The sequence below is a fragment of the Lagopus muta genome, chromosome 5, assembly GCF_023343835.1.
Source record: "Lagopus muta isolate bLagMut1 chromosome 5, bLagMut1 primary, whole genome shotgun sequence".
Taxonomy (NCBI): domain Eukaryota; kingdom Metazoa; phylum Chordata; class Aves; order Galliformes; family Phasianidae; genus Lagopus; species Lagopus muta.
In genome coordinates, this window is record NC_064437.1 from 27615339 (window position 1) to 27631597 (window position 16259).

Consider the following 16259-nt stretch of genomic DNA (forward strand, 5'->3'; position numbering starts at 1 on the left):
GAAATTCCTTGATTCTCAAGTCAGGCTGACAGGTTCTCTGGATCTTCTTTTCTAACTCTTCTTGTAGATAGGCAACACATTAGCAAGTCTCCAGTCATGTGGGACCTCCCCAGTTGACCAGGACTACTGATAAATGGTGGAAAGTGGCTTGGCAAGCACTTCTGTGAGCTCCCTTGGTACTCTCAGGTGGATCCCATCTGGACTTGTGACAGTCCAGGTGGAACAGCAGGTCACTGTTTCCTCCTGAATTGTGAGGAGTTTATTATGCTTCCCACCTCTGTCCTCCAGCTCAGAGGGCTGAGTACCCTGAGGATAACTGTTCTGACTATTAAAGACTGAAGTAAAGAAAGCACTGAATATCTCAGCATTTTCCTCATACTTGGTGGCAATGTTGCTACCACATCCAATAAAGAATGGAGGTTCTCCTTGGCCCTCCTTTTGTTTTCGTTGTAATTATGAAAAGACTTTTTGTTATCTTTTACAACAGTGGGCAGATTAAATTCTTGCTAGGTCTTTGTCTTTCTAATTTTCTCTCTGCATAACCTAGCAACATCCTTGTACTCTTCATTGAGTTGTCTTCCCCTTCTGGCGAAGGTGATAGACTCTCTATTTATCTTGGAGTCTCAGAAAAAGCTACATAATTACAAAAATTAAATATTTTGCATCTTAGTGTTCACAAAATAGTGTTTAGGATTTTTGTTGCTGTTTGATTTAGTTGGATTTTCTGTGACAGATAATTATCTTCTTTATCGTCATATTTTTCAGAAAAAAAGTACACCTTTAACTCATGCAAATCAATAAGGGAATAAATTTAAAATTTACAGCAATATTTCTTTTAAGTGTTTTGACTAGGAAAAGCTGTTTTTATTTTATTTGTTTCCCTTAATGTTTAGCTTGAGTTATATGGGCAGAAGGGACAAGTGAAAGATGAAGAAATGTTTATAAAGACAAGGAAAAAATGGAAGAGTACTGAGTAGAAAGAAACCTTTCTCTGTTAGATATAGGGACATTGCTACGTACCTTCTTCATAGCTGGGGCGGCTGAATAACATAACTGTTGAAGAGCAGAGACTGAGAATCTGCACAAAATTACTGAGGAAACAAGTTTTTTCTAATTGCATTAAATTCTTTGAAGGATTAGGGATTAGAATACTGCAACAGTGATACAGTGCTTCAACAGTGAACAGTGTTTTAACTTAAGACAACTATCAATTGTCGAAACATTTCTCAGATATTTTAGGCAGAAAAAATCTCTACCGTGAGGAAAGTGCATACAACAGCAAAACTGTTTACTGTTGCTTTTACAACATGCTATAGAAAACTACAATTAAAATAATAGGACTAGATAATTCAAGTACCAAAGACTTTAGGGAATACAAATATCTTGGTCATCATCTGGATTTTAAAATTGATATTGCCAAATCAGGACTAATTCAAATACTTTACAGACTTTAAATTCCAGGCTTCATATCCATATACAATCATCATTCACTATCATTCTTTTTTTTATTTTGTCTTTGTGTTTTAGATTTTGTTTTTTTGTTTAGATTTTTGTTTTAGTGTTTTAGATGCTGGTGTTTTATTAACGAATAGCTAAAATTAACCATTGGACAGTAAAATTCTACCAAAACCTTCAATGTACTACATATTGAAAACAGTTTCATGTCCTCAGTTCATGGCCAAAAGGACTTAAGTTCATACTCATACACATACATTTTTTACCTTCACTACCCTTAGAAATTCATTAAAATGTGCAATTTGGTGTGCAGGCAACTGAGCATTTGAAGTCTGATTTCAGGGGACTTGCCCACAATAACACATCATATCTCAGATATGCTGTTCAGACATCACATATAATTTGCCTTCTATCATTTGCCTTTTTGCCTCCTTTACATTTGCAGTCTTACCAACACTTGTGACAGAGCCTTCTTTCTGCATCTCCAGACTTAGGGCATCTTGCTCAATTCTCTCATCTCACAGCTAACTTAATACTTTCCAGAAGCCATCTTAAACAATTCTTTGAGAGGCCTGGAGCACATCTCTTATGAATGAAAGGTTGAAGGAGCTGGGCTTTTTTTATCCTGGAGAAGAGAAGGTTCTGGGGCGACCTCGCTGTGGCCTTCCAGTACCAGAGGGAAGGTTATGGGCAGGACCAACTCTTACAGTCTGATAGTGAAAGGACCAGGCAAAATGGCTTTAAACCTGAGGTGGGGATATTTGGGTTGGATGTCAGGAGGAAATTCTTTACTTAGAGAGAGATAAGGCCCTGGTATAGGCTGCCCTGAGATGTTGTAGATGCCCCATGTGTGGAGGAGTTCAGGTCCAGCCTGGATGGGGCCCCAGGCAGCCTGCCATAATATGACTGTGATTTGCCAATTCGAGCATATGTGGAAGGTAGAAAATATAACCTGCTATAAAAGTTAATTAGTATGAATTTGGAATATCTTTTCTGTTACTCAGGCCATTCAAGTCAGTTAAAATTAGCGTGAGCTAGAAACCTACAAAGATGACTGTGAAAATGCCACTTGGATTCTCCCAAGAACTGTGTTTGCAATGAATCATTTAATTCACCTTGGACTCCTTATAATAAGGTTACACTGTGCAATCTTGAGGAGATGAGTCTTTCATTATCTCTGAAATTATAGCACAACAGAATCATTTTTTAACAAGTTTACAATAACTACTCAGAACATAGGTTTGAGAGCACACTAGATTTAGACAGTAAGTTTTGGGGAAAACATGAAATTTAGTAGCTACAAAAAAGACAAAAATGGTATTGTAGTTATCACCAATATCCCAGTGCCTCATCAAATAAGATATAGACTGTTTATTTTTTTCAAATTGAATTTATGCAAGCATTTTCCTGGTTAGTATGTGGTGGAGTGGCACCTGACACTGTAATTACCTTACCTAAATAAATATTAAGCAAACAGCTTCAAAATCTTTTTTTCCTCAATTCTTGAAAATTCTAAAACTTACTCCAAGTAGACTACATTTTTTTATTTCATTTTATTAAAAAAAAAAAAAAAAAAGATTTTAAACTTGATGTAAAACTGAAACTGATAACCTTGATAACCTAGGAAACTGAAAACACATACAAGAACTGCATGTTGTTTGTAGAAATTTGACCATCAGATTTTTTATCTCTGGTGAACAAGCCTCTGTAGCATTTCTTATTTGCCAGCAGAAATGAATTATTTAAAGCCATTCTTCTCAGTAACGGCTGTTCAGTTCAAGTGTACTGTAAATAGCAGTGTCAAAAACTGCTAGAATCTGTTAGCTTCGTGAGGCACTACTGATGCCCTCTGTAGCTCTGAAGGACAAGGAGAAAATCCAAAACGAAAAGTACACTAATATTTTTCAAATGCAGGTTTATCTCAAGAGCACAGTGCCAGCAGAAGCTCAAGTTCATTTACTGATTAACTGAGGAATCAAAAGTATCACAGGAAGAGTGTTTTTAAAATGGCTCCCAAATTTTTTCAGAATTTTAGTTGCTGTGAACAATGGGAATAGATTGCCAGGACTAGGAGGATTTGAAAATGTTCTTTCAGAAATTATGACAGGATTGATAGCAATCTATTTAAAACATTAAAACAAGTAATAATGAAAATGTTTCTTTCTCCCCTCCCCCTCTCCTCCACTGGTATATAAGTTCTATTTCATGCCTTGTACTCATGTTGTTTTGTGCCAACATGAAATAAAGCACAACTGGAAGCTGATCATTACATCCCTGGAGCATCTGTAAAAATTAGAGCCCATGTCTCATAAAATTCAATACAAACTTCTACAAATTTCACCAAAATTCCTCCCTATTTAGTCTGTGTTATACATTGACCAAAAACTTGACACATCATTTTACTTTCACTGCATATATTCAAAGCTTTGCATATAGAGATGTGAAAGAAGACAAGCAAGCAAACAAACATCACCCTCATTTTAAATCTATATTAATATTTTTTTTTATATACTGCAATTAACTTTCTAACATTGATCTTTTGGTGATGGTTCTGAGAGGGGTTCAGGTGGGAAATGGGGGGTGGCACCACTGTGGGACTGTGGGGCATCTGGGTGGGGTGGGAGCTGGTGTTGGGATGTGTAGATCCTGACCTCTGTGGTCCTCTAGGGGTAGAGAGAGGGGACAGTGAAGGGAAAACGATGTCATTCATTTGTTTTGAGCCCCAGTACTGAGAAGTTTATGTTCTGACCTCCATGACCTCCACGACTGGTTCTGAATACTGGAGACAAAAAAAGAAGGGGCAGGAGAAGAATCTGATCTTCTGTTTTACTCAAGCCTATACTTTGATTGACTGTGGTCTCATGAAAAGTTGCCTTTAACGTATTTTAAAGATATTATAGGTAGGGAAAAGTATATTAAAGAAACAGGAATACTAGTCTTGTTAACAGAATGTTAATCCTTCCATGTACTGAAAAACACATAACTACAACAGAAATAATTACTGAAAAATATCAATATAACTAAAGTTTTGTGGGGTTTTTTTGGTGGTGTTTTTTTTTCCCCCTGCAAAACCTAGAAGATCCTAGCTCAATCCCAAACACCAGCATAAAAAAAGTATTCTCAGATCATAACATGCAGGTACCCACTGAAGAAATGAGAGTGCAAAATATTCTTCTGCTAACCTTAATGGAAAAAGTTCATTCCTCTATGAGACTTAAATCTCAGAACTTACAGATCAGCACTTAAATAATGGGAGAACACAATCACTATCTGCAAAACATCTAAGTGACTTTCTTAGAATCATAAATAATCGTATAGCACAGTCATGGAGAGAATCCAATTCTCTGTGCACTTACAGCTTTATCTAAAACTCGCCTCTTCTTACATTTCCCTGATCTTTTATGTAGTATTTCTAAAATATAAATGATATATTCAACAGACAATAGTGTGCCACAGAACAAAATAATCTTATCCCACTTGCTGACCCTCCATGCACACTGGAAGAGCAGGATTTTGATATAAAAATGAATCAGTCTCAAAGCAGAGCCAGCATTTTTCTCTTCCTTCACTCAGATGTTCCTCCCCAATGTGCAATTGGTTGTTGATATTACTGAAAAGAGAGGCTTTGTGCACTCAGTTTAGATATAAGATCCTGCTTTCTCCATTGCCTAGTGTAAGCATCTCCTAGTTTCATTCACATAAAAGCCTGTTCAGAAGAAAGAATTTTATGATAAAGTCCTCTGCTCCTGATTTTTCAAAGGTCCAATGTCTGAATAACTTCATATTTATTGTAGAGAAGGTGTGTTGCCTTCCTTCTATGACTAAAATAGATCATCTTAAAAAGAAAATGTCTTTAAATTATTTTGTTGTAGACAAAACCCGTATTTTCATCAGAAACTCTTGCATCTGGGGCTACTTGCTTTCAGATGTTTGGGGCAGAGGTCTGGAATACTAGTTCCACTTCCATCCATTATTTCTAGTCATTGTTGCACCACAGTAGATGACAGAACTGGACAAATTACAGTACTGTCTTCCATACAATATTTGCATGACTGTATTAAATTATTTAATTGGACCGGTTAAAGAGGCACTACTTCTGGTCAAGTGGTCAGAACTTATTATTAATTTTCTTTTTAATGAAAATCAGAGAAAATTAATGGTTTTGACTAGAACATCATTTCTTTAGGTGCACCAGTTGGTGTAAACATTGATAAGACTGACAAAAGAAGAAATAGACAAAAAGTGGTGTGATAATATCTCAGATATAAACCATGGATTGTAGCCATGGAAAACAAAAAGCTAAGCGTCTGAATTTTATAGCCTACGTACATCATCACATGCTAATTGATTTAATAGCACACAATATTAAATCTTTTGCATCCTAAAACCACCCACTACAAGGAAAGAAGTCGCAGCTAATTCCATTCTATACTTTATGGAGTACTTTAAGAAACAGAAATAAGTAAGAAAGAGTGAGACTCTTAAGTGGTTGAATTGCAGGGTAGATATGATGACTGCTTATGCACCTGACTCTAGAACATCATAGACTGAAGCCACTTTTTTTTTTTTTTTTGCCAAATTGGTTCTCTCACTTACATCATGGATAAACATTCTGTAAATTTATAAATGAACACTGAAAAGCTTAAAAACTTCTATCCCCTATATGAAATGAAGCTTATTTCCTACCTTGCTAATTTCCTGTTGCCCCAGCAACACAAACTTATGACAGCTCAATACACGTTTCTTTTCTAGAGCTTGATACTATTGTAATGCATAGCTTATTTGCCTCTTATGTAAATGATCAGTAAACAGTAAATTTCTTACAGTTTGCTTAAAAATACTTTGTTTCTCTGCGAGGCCATTCCTACTAGGTTGTAATGTTTATTTCACTTAGTATGACATGTTTTTTCCACATGCAGTTTTCTGATGGTTGCATCAGTCTTTAATTTATTTACAGTTTGTGCTTTTATAAATTGAAATCTACTTTGTACCACTGGCAGACACTACCTATTATGTACATGTATATACTGTACAGTTAAGACATGAAATATATTTAACTAGCATGAGACATTTACTGTATTTACCAATATACAATATTTAAAACAATTATATTAAAAATTCAGAATTATAAGAAAAATAAAGGAACATAGATTGATGAGCCTATTAGGCCCAAACTGCAAAATACACTTAGGAATATTTATTTGAAGAAAAGTAATTTCAGTAATTGTGTATTTGTCACTCTTCCATGAGCTTTTAAAAACATTTGAGAACACAAAAAAAAAATTGTTTGTAAGAATGTTTATGGAGTATTGCTAAAAATATTTATGTGAATATCTACTAACAAGAATATCCAAGTAACTCATGCAGATGACTTAAATGCATTTGCAGCACTATCCATCAGCAAGTAAAAGCATCATGAATTGAAGTCTGTTAAGAAATGAGAGAATCCCTAATGAAAATTTTGCCATCGCAGAAGTGCTTGGTTCAAAAACCTGATTCAAACAACTTTACTTAAAATAAAACTGAGGAATAAGTTCTGGAGTAAAGTCTGCAAAATAAAAACAGCTCATCAGGTTCAGTGAATTCACAAAGCACTTTATGTAGCCTACATCTTGCAAAAGTAAACAATTCTTTTTGCCAGTTATCTGAGCTCTGCATCTTCAGTAGTATGTCTTCAAAAGGACTGTACCACAGAATCACAGAACGACAGAATGTCCAGGGTTGGAAGGGACCTCAAGGATCATGAAGCTCCAACTCCCCCACCACATGCTGTGCCATCAACCTCCACATTTAATACTAGACCAGGCTGCTCAGGGCCCCTTCCAAGCTGGCCTTGAACACCTCCAGGGCAGCTGTTCCAACTCCTCGCCAATCTCATAGTAAAGAACTTCCCCCTGACATCCAACCTAAATCTTCCCTCAACTTCAAACCATTTCCCCTTGTCCTGCAGTTATCCACCCTAAGGAGTTGACTCCCCTCCTGCTTGTAGGCTCCCTTTAGGTACTGAAAGGCTGCCATGAGGTCACCCCGCAGCCTTCTTTTCCCCAGGCTGAACAAGCCCAGCTTCCTCAGCCTGTCTTTGCAGGGAGGTGCTCCAGCCCCCTGATCATCTTTGTGGCTCCTCTGGACCCTCTCCAACAGCTCCCTGTCTTTCTTGTACTGGGGGCTCCAGACCTGGACACAGTACTGCAGACAGGGCCTCACAAGAGCAGAGCAGAGGGGGACAATCACCTCCCTGTCCCTGCTGGCCACCCCTCTGCTGATGGAGATGGACTGTAGATGAGAAACATTTTGTAGGTGACCAGCCTACGGACTTCTTCCAATGCACCATGTGAATACAATAGTAGACACCACTGACAATTCTGTTTTCTTTCTTTTTTTTGGTCATTTGATAGCTCTTAAAAACATTTCCATTAAATTAACAAGATTAACATTGTAGGTTAAGTTTCTGCTCTTATAGTAGGCAGCTAACCTGTTAAACCTACCTTTCTAATAACATTTCATCATTAGCTGGAAAAAGTAAAAACATAACAACTGAGTAGTTTATGGACCTTTCTCATATAGTAAATATTCCATGTACAAGGAGGCTATCCTTCATCTAGATTTGATAAAACAAATGAAGGATTTTCAGGCCATTAGGATTTATGCAGCCCACAGTTTGTGCAACCAAAAAAAAGTTATCAATATTCAACCGCATGCCATGTAAATGGCAGAGCAGAGTTCTGCTGTAGTGACAGAAAGCCTTCAGAACCTTGGCTCTTGCTTTGAGCAGTTAAGCAAATGATAAAAGGAGCTGCATTCACAGCTTTACGGGTGTGAATATATCCTAACGGTGACTGTTGAGACAGAACTAAGATCCTTTTGTTTGGCACAAATCCTACTCGCTGAGCTGTGGAAAATCTCTTAAATTTAATGTCAGTACAGTGCCTGTATGCCTCTGCCATTGCTGTACTCCTCAGCTGTGCCAGGTACATTCACAGGCATTTCATTACAATACTTTCTGTATATGGCATATCACTGACTTGTAATAGTAGATTTTTATCAGCTCAGACACTGAAGCTCACAGCTTTTTACTAAGGTAACAGTTTCCCTGATAGCTGCATTAAGCAGATCAAAACTGGTGTACCCAAATGCCTGAAAGACATCTAGGAAAAACACACACATGGAAAAAAAAAAAAACAACATCACTTTTGTGTTTTTAATGAACATCAAGCATCTGAGTAGAGTGATAAAAGTATCACAGGATTAGAATTTGAAAACTCACTCATTTACATCTGTATTGTTTTCAGCTGCACATTTGCTGTTAGGGAATGTTGCCAATACTGCAGTAGCAGGAGAAACGTTTTGGCTCAAACTCACTGTGTAGAAATCCTTGAAGTGGTTTTGTGTTCTACATTGTCTGTTACAAAATCCAGCTATGCAGCAACTTAAGAAATGAAGGAATATGTGCCTCGAAAATCCATCAGCAAGTTTTCTTACACGAGCAAGTTATGGTATTTATTTCATACCATAACTCTTTATAATTAACAGAAGTGTATTTAAACATAAGAGCATAAATGCCAGTTTGAGGCTCATTGAGCACTGCTAGTTTTCCTAATGTATCTCAATTACATAAACACCTGTGCTAAATAACTTTGTGTTGATCATTGCTGAGAGAATGTACAGTGTTCAACAGCTCTCAAAACGTCAAGCTCCTTAATATTCCAAATCCTCAAGTTATTTTTCCTTCTGTTATCTGCAAGGCTGCTAAAATTTCTGTATGCCTATATGCTAGGGTAAACATATAGATTTTTATAAGTGACATATATCAGATGTTTGAATGGTTCAACTGGTACGTCTACAAATATCTCATACGCTGGCTGAGGGGGAAAAAACGTCTTGATTACCTTTCTCTTCATATTTCTCACACTTGTTTCAAGCATGTTACTTCTATTAGTCCCATCAACAGGTTTATTGGCTGAAAATGCTTAAATTTTAAGATCGCTTCACTGGAGCTGGATGATGTTCTGAAATGCTGTCAGATCAGCAAAACCTCATTCAACTTGCCCAGAGATACTTTACAGCAAAGCCAAGCAGCCTGCTATGCTCCACCTGTTCAGTGCATTTACAGTGCACAGCTGCTGACCAGCCCTGTGGAGTAACCGACATCCTGCATATTTTCAAGATAGCACTATTCCACCCTAGTGCTCTCCACGAATCCGTCCACAGTTTTTCCTTATGTCTTCTACAGGCACAAAATTTCAGAGCACCTGCATTTGACTGCAACATTTTGACACACTCTCTACATCAATAGTAAAGGTAGGATTTTCCTGTGAACAGAAAATAAACCATGCCAAGGCTTACCACTGTACGGCCAGCTTATTATCTGCTTGAGCAACCATAGCAGTCCACTGGTTGTAAAGGAGCAATGAAACACCTTCTGACTTCCTGTGCCATGCTTGGTGATGCAGATGATGTTCAGTCGCCTTAAAACAGACACCTCCTTCTTCATTTGCACTGTCAGTGATATGATATCATCGGTTAGAGAGTTTCAAACACTTCATTATCTCTTAAATAAAAAAAATTATAATAAAAAAAGCAACATCTCTTCAATTATCAACAATTGCTATTAGGAGCATTTTATTTGAAATGAAGAAGGGCTTTGACACAGTTCAGTTCTCTACTAAGTAGAACGTAGGACATGTACTCCAGAAGTATTCCAAGGTAACTTAGATAAATTATATTTTGTTTGGGTGCCAATCAATTGGATTTCAAGCTTTCCATTATTTCTTGCTAAATGTACCTAACTCTCTCCATTTGGTTATGAACCTCAGTGGGTTTGGGTGAGGTTTGACTTACCTGTAGATAATTCAAGTTATCTATAACCTTGAAATTGGCAATCATAAAATTAAAAAAAAAAAAAAAGTGATTAAAATCATTAAGTAACAGCTAGATGGTTTTTATGGCTTGCATGTAATTTAATTTATAACACACAAATGCTCATTTTCGGAGTCCTCAAAATTCAGATGAACTTTGATGGAAGCAGGTAGTGCTGCCAGACCTTATTTTCATTTCATCCTCAGAAGGCTATTTGATAGCTTTGTTTTGGAATAGTCTTTGACTCTTTAGGATCCTGAAACAAGTATTTGCTGTGTAATGTCACTAATTATTGGGACTGAGAATTGGGAGAACACATCAGTTGAGAGAAATCATTCACAGAACTGTGAAAAGTGTTAGCTGAAAATGGGCATGGTAGGCATGTACTGTAGAAGAGCCACAAGCTGGGGCTTCATGTGGTTTCAGTATTTACAGCAAAATTTTAGTAGAGGCCTTTCAGCAGAAGGGACCTGAACATCACAGACTTGATGCCCAATTTAAAGCGTAAGTGATGTCACAAGATGAAAGGCATCCCTTTTTTTTTTTTTCCCCTCCTTGTGGAACTGCTTTCACTTGAGCAAGTAGTTTAGAAAAGACTTTGAAAATATTCTTAGCTGTAGATGAACAAAGGAAATAATTATTTCAGCTGATTACTGCAATCTTTATGTTCCCAAATCTCTCTATTTCATTTTAATTGCTACTTCAAACAAGGAAAAATATCCTGTCAAGTATGGCAAACATAACGATATTTAATCTTAGCACCAATCCCAGAGAAAGCAGTTAGGCAGAATTAAAAAATGTTAGGTAATGTTACCAGGAGCAGAGACACTACAGGGAAATCAGCAACACCAACTTCTACAATGAGGTGACATTCCCTTCATTCCTCTGTCTGTTTCTTGTCATTATATGAAACAGTAAACTCAGCACCAGGACGAATTCTGACTGAAAGACCTGCAAAAAACTGGAGTCTGTGAGTAAGAAGACCAAGTGCCCATACCACATCCAGCACAGAGCAGGATAGTACAACTTGGAGAGTAAGATATTTCTGAATTGTTACTGCTTTTCAATGGATTTTTGTACTTAATATGTGATTTGTAAAATAATATCATTCTACTCAGCATACAGAAATCACATAATTCACTCTGAGGATTGTATGAACCGTGGTGTGATCAAAATGTTCTATAGGTACAACAACTGGAAGTCTAACTACTTCTAAATTCTGAGATAAAATCATGAAGGTAAAATGATACAGAGAATTTGATAAAATCTATTGTTCAGACCACGTAACATCTAGAACTGAATTTTTAGAAAGGAGTTTCAAATGCAATGATTTCATAATTCAAATTCCATCAAAATAGGAAGAGTAATATTTTCTACTTCCATTATTTTGCTTAGTCTTTCAACAACAAGAGTTCTGACAGACAAAAACAGAGCAAAAGATTAACAAGTGAAGCCTTGGAACGATTTTAACTCTGAAGTGTCATCTGACAGAGAATCTTCTTGTCATCATGAGTAGATTGGAATTTCATATAAAAGATTCAGTCTCCAAAACTGAGACTTACAAAAAAAAAGTCATGTTTTTTCAACTATTCCTAAATTCCTAGTGACAATTTACTTCTTTTGTTTCATGTCATTCTTTGGATTTAATGGCCTCATATCTCATCATATCCTGTATACAATTTATGTTAAGTATATTGCCTTTTTTTTGCCAGAAAGCTGTGATACTATTTTATTATAAAGAAATGCTTGCATAATTCCTGAAATATTTCAAATCAAAGTATAAAAGGCAGACAGAATAGGAACTGTGAAAAAAAAATATGTTGGTTTTCCTCACAGAGAATTCCCAGATGTTAAAGCAACATCTAAATATGATCAAGACTGTAAAGAGATAGTTAATATAACTTAGACTTAGTGTACATAATGAGCCACAAAATATGAAATAATGTAGTTATTGGGGAAAACATTCAAGCTAAAACTCATAAAAAGAGAAGCTAATCTTAAAGAAGGGAAAGGTAAAAAAGGAAATCTCCTCACCTTTTGAGACCTGTGCTGGTTTATTCAATCTCTTCAGGTTGATATGATGGCAACTTTTCTTCATGTCTCTCCAATCTTTCACTTTTTGTGTATTATATACAGTATCACTATCCCACCGAAAGATAACTCAGCAATGCAAAGTTGTATTTGAATTCACCTCTTGAAATGGTAATATTTTGAAGGCTCCAGATAATACGTTGTAGAAATTCTGATCATTGCATGGATTAGCTCTTAAAATACTCGACGTTATGCTCAATGGTGTTTAAGAGTTTTCCATCTATGATGTACAAAATAAATTGAGGAAGAGAGAAACTATCACAGTGCATGCAATCTCTATCCTGTTTGTTTCGCTAATACTTTGCCTTGCTTACTTCTTCCACTGGAATAAATACAGACTTTTATAAATTTCAATTTACCAATTAAAAAAAATTTGAAATGATTGAGTGAAAGCACAAACAAAATGCTAATTGCAAAACATTGATTTAATGGTTGCTTTATGAAAACCTGGTAATACCTTGTGCACTGGCATCAAGACTCCCTATAAGCATTTGTCTCAGAAAAGGCAAAGTAGGCAAAGCCCACTGATAATACATGATGGAATATTGGGACTGTAATAGAAGTTAAGCAAAATTAATAATGTTTTGGTTTTGACATGTGAGTATCTACATGACAGCTCTTCTCAATATGTCCAGGTTAAAAACTAAAACTCTGGAAAAATATACACAGTTTCCTAAGTTCACAAAAGCTCTTCCAAAGTAATTTTTATTCCCTTTCTCCACAGAAATATGTTTCTATTCATCTTTAATGACCTGTGGTCTCTAACGTTACGTTTTCATCTAATTGGCAACTCTAATTAAACAGAAAAACTGAAAAATCTTTCCAGAATACAAAGTTTGTTTTACTTAAGCTTATTTTGAAAATCTCAACATCTGTGAGAAAAGAAAATCTCAAAATACTCACCTTTTGAGACCTGTGCTGGTTTATTCATCAAGGAGTTGGAAAGGCATTGAAATATTGTGAAATACTGTGCAAGAGTGAAGACTGAGTTCTGGCACTTAGATTCATTATTACAGTGATAGCATTGGATTTTTTTCTCATCTGCACCCAGCATAACTGTCATTGTATGAGTAAGGAAGAGCCATTTCAAAAGCTGTATGAACAGTGAACAAAGACACCTTTGCTTTTGGTGCATCACAAGGAAAACAAGATTTACGATACCGATTCTACTCCTAGTCTTATTCAGTGGCTACCTGGTCCTGCCTCTGGGGATGGACAGCACTGTGTGCAGCCCCTGTCTTACCAACACATCTAGGATGCCCTTCTGAGTGTCAAATCCAGTCTGCAGCACTAATACATATACATTTAAATGCACATACATATTTTTAGGGGTGTACAAATACACACAAATATTCATACACATCTCTAGGGTGAGTCATAAAAACATTTGTGGTGCCAATAATTCTAACACAGGCCAGCAGTTACAGATACAGACACAACTTAAGTTTCGAATTTTAAAGGTAAACAGACTTTACTTCTCTTCAATCATCTTATCGACTTACCATAAGGCCCTACATGTGCAAATTGCTTTTTAAACCTGCTGGTCCCATGAAAATATCTTCTACTAGGTTGGAAGATGATACCCTGAATGAGACCTCCCGGACACCCACTTCCAACAGAGTGGGAGATGTTGACCCCACAAGTTTACAGGGAGGATGCTGTCCAGAAAAGGCCACCAGCTGCACTCCATAACCCTTATGAGGCCTTAAGCAGTCCAGCTTTGCCCCTGCACTTGCATGTAGCAGGTGAGCTGGACAGCCAGCCAGCGGCTAACGTGAACTATGTATATCAGTGGGAATACCTGGGCTAAGCAATATGTAGAAAAACATAGACCTGTTCTCTTGGATGAGATAATGCTATTTGAAGCTGGAAAAGCATTATTTTTCACTGTATAGATCAAATTTCTGAAAACGTAAGCTACCACTTTGAACTAGGTGACTATGCTCTGTTCAGTCTTGAAGCTGTCAGCACTTTACACTCTCCCACTATTCATTTAAGCAAGTTGAGTGCAGAGAAATTTTTAGATGGGGTAATCCCTATAAAATAAAAGGAAGCTGGTGTTTAAAGAGTCTTTTCGCCTGGCTATCATTACTGTAAAAGCCTTTGGAAGAGGTAGGGGCAGAACCGTACTGTCTGACCCCAGCTCTAAAACTATGACTTCTAAAACAGTGGGGTCTGTAATCTCTGTTTTGCTGCTGGTGTCACAGCACTTGCAGTGTCGAGGGACTGGGCAGACACAGAGCTGTTAATGTGTTTTGCCCTTCTGACTGCCAGCGCATGCTGACCCTGCTGCCATGAGCATCCCCAGGTCATTTTCTAGCAGAGCTGCTCTCCAGCCACTTCTCTCCCAGTGTCTGCCTGTGTCCAGCATTACTATATTTGAAGCATTTACCTTTGTTGAACATCATGCCATTAATGACTTCACAATGCTCCAGTGTATCTAGACTCCTTTCTAAGGCCTCATATTCCTCCAGAGCGTCAATAACACCTCCCAGCTTAGTAGCAGCAGCAAACCTGCTGAGAATGGATTTCACTCCCTCAACCAGGCCATTAATATAGATGGCAAATAGTGTAGGCCCTAGAAGTGAGCCATGGGGAACACCACTGGTGACTGACTACCAGCCAGATGTAGCCCCATTTACTAAAACCCCTTTGAGCAATATTGTTAGGCCAGTTCATCACCCAGCAAAACACAAACTCATTTACCTCACAGATGGATGCTGTGTTCAGAAGGATGCCATTAGGGATAGTATCAAAGACCTTACAGAAATCCAGAAAGATCGTGTTGTCACAGGTGGAAACTATGCTATACTGCACTCATAAGAGAAAAACTAGGACACATTCAGTTACACATTACAGACATAGTGTTATGATTTAACACTGACTTAACAGGATTCAAGATAGCTAGATACACTTGATTATTTACATCCAAGTGGGCCCACAGACAGGAGACCCTCCTGTTGAGCCACAAGGTTCAGAACAGATTCCCTTTCTTTCCATATTTCTTGAACCACAGAAGTAAGAGCCTAGGTGTGGCAGAATCTACTCCTAGTCCCAGATTTAGTTTGTGTTTGAGGGATACGTGTAGAACCAAACTAAGATATAACTTCAGTGAAGCTAACAAATCTTACAATCTAAGATGTTATCTTATAAAGGCTAACAAAGCCTAAAACAAACAGTCACTTACAGAAGTCCTGTATTGATCAGCAAAACATCCTGATGTTATGATCGCTACACGGGCATAACCTTGAGAATCATCCCTACTCAAGGGAAGATCCTATCGCATAACCTGCTGCTCTTAAGTAAAGCCCAGAAAAGCTCTTCAGCTGCTCACTATGGGGTAAGATGATGGACTCACAGCCATTTGTTGTTTTTTAGGCACATGCTCAATTGGTCTTCAGCTGTTGAACCAGGTGTCTGCTATCAGTTCTTTCAGCCTCTCAATTTGAGATAGATTTGTGGTTGTTAACCTGTCCCAGCAAGAGTGTTATTAGTACTATTTGTCGTCCTCCCAGGCAAGGATTTGTTAGTAAGGCCAGGTTGAAAGATGGAATTGAGGGAAAGAAGGGGTAGAGGGAGCGGGGGAAGCACACCATCACATACAGCTACCACCTTCCCTTCATCCACCAAGCAGATATCATAGGAGGAGACCAAACTGCTATAAGATTGTTATCTTATAAGTGATTGTTTCCAAGCATAAAAGAGAAAAATAAATAATTTCTTTGAGAATGAACATCAAGGTAGAATAAATTACATTTCACAGAGCATGGCTTGCTTTTCACAAAGGTTTAGCACTTATTAGTTTATGTGTATGTCTTTCTAAATGCATTAAAGAATATAAATGGATAATGGAATGA

General features: G+C 37.3%; 1 long non-coding RNA gene across 1 annotated transcript; it reads right to left on the reverse strand.

The window, feature by feature from the left end:
- Window positions 1-8680: 8680 nt before the first annotated feature.
- Window positions 8681-15714, reverse strand: LOC125694087 (uncharacterized). Its single transcript, XR_007377378.1, has 4 exons — window positions 15590-15714; window positions 12346-12622; window positions 11126-11262; window positions 8681-9951 (listed from the first exon to the last, which is right to left on the reverse strand). It is a non-coding gene; the product is annotated as an uncharacterized LOC125694087 (long non-coding RNA).
- Between the last annotated feature and the right edge of the window lie 545 nt (window positions 15715-16259).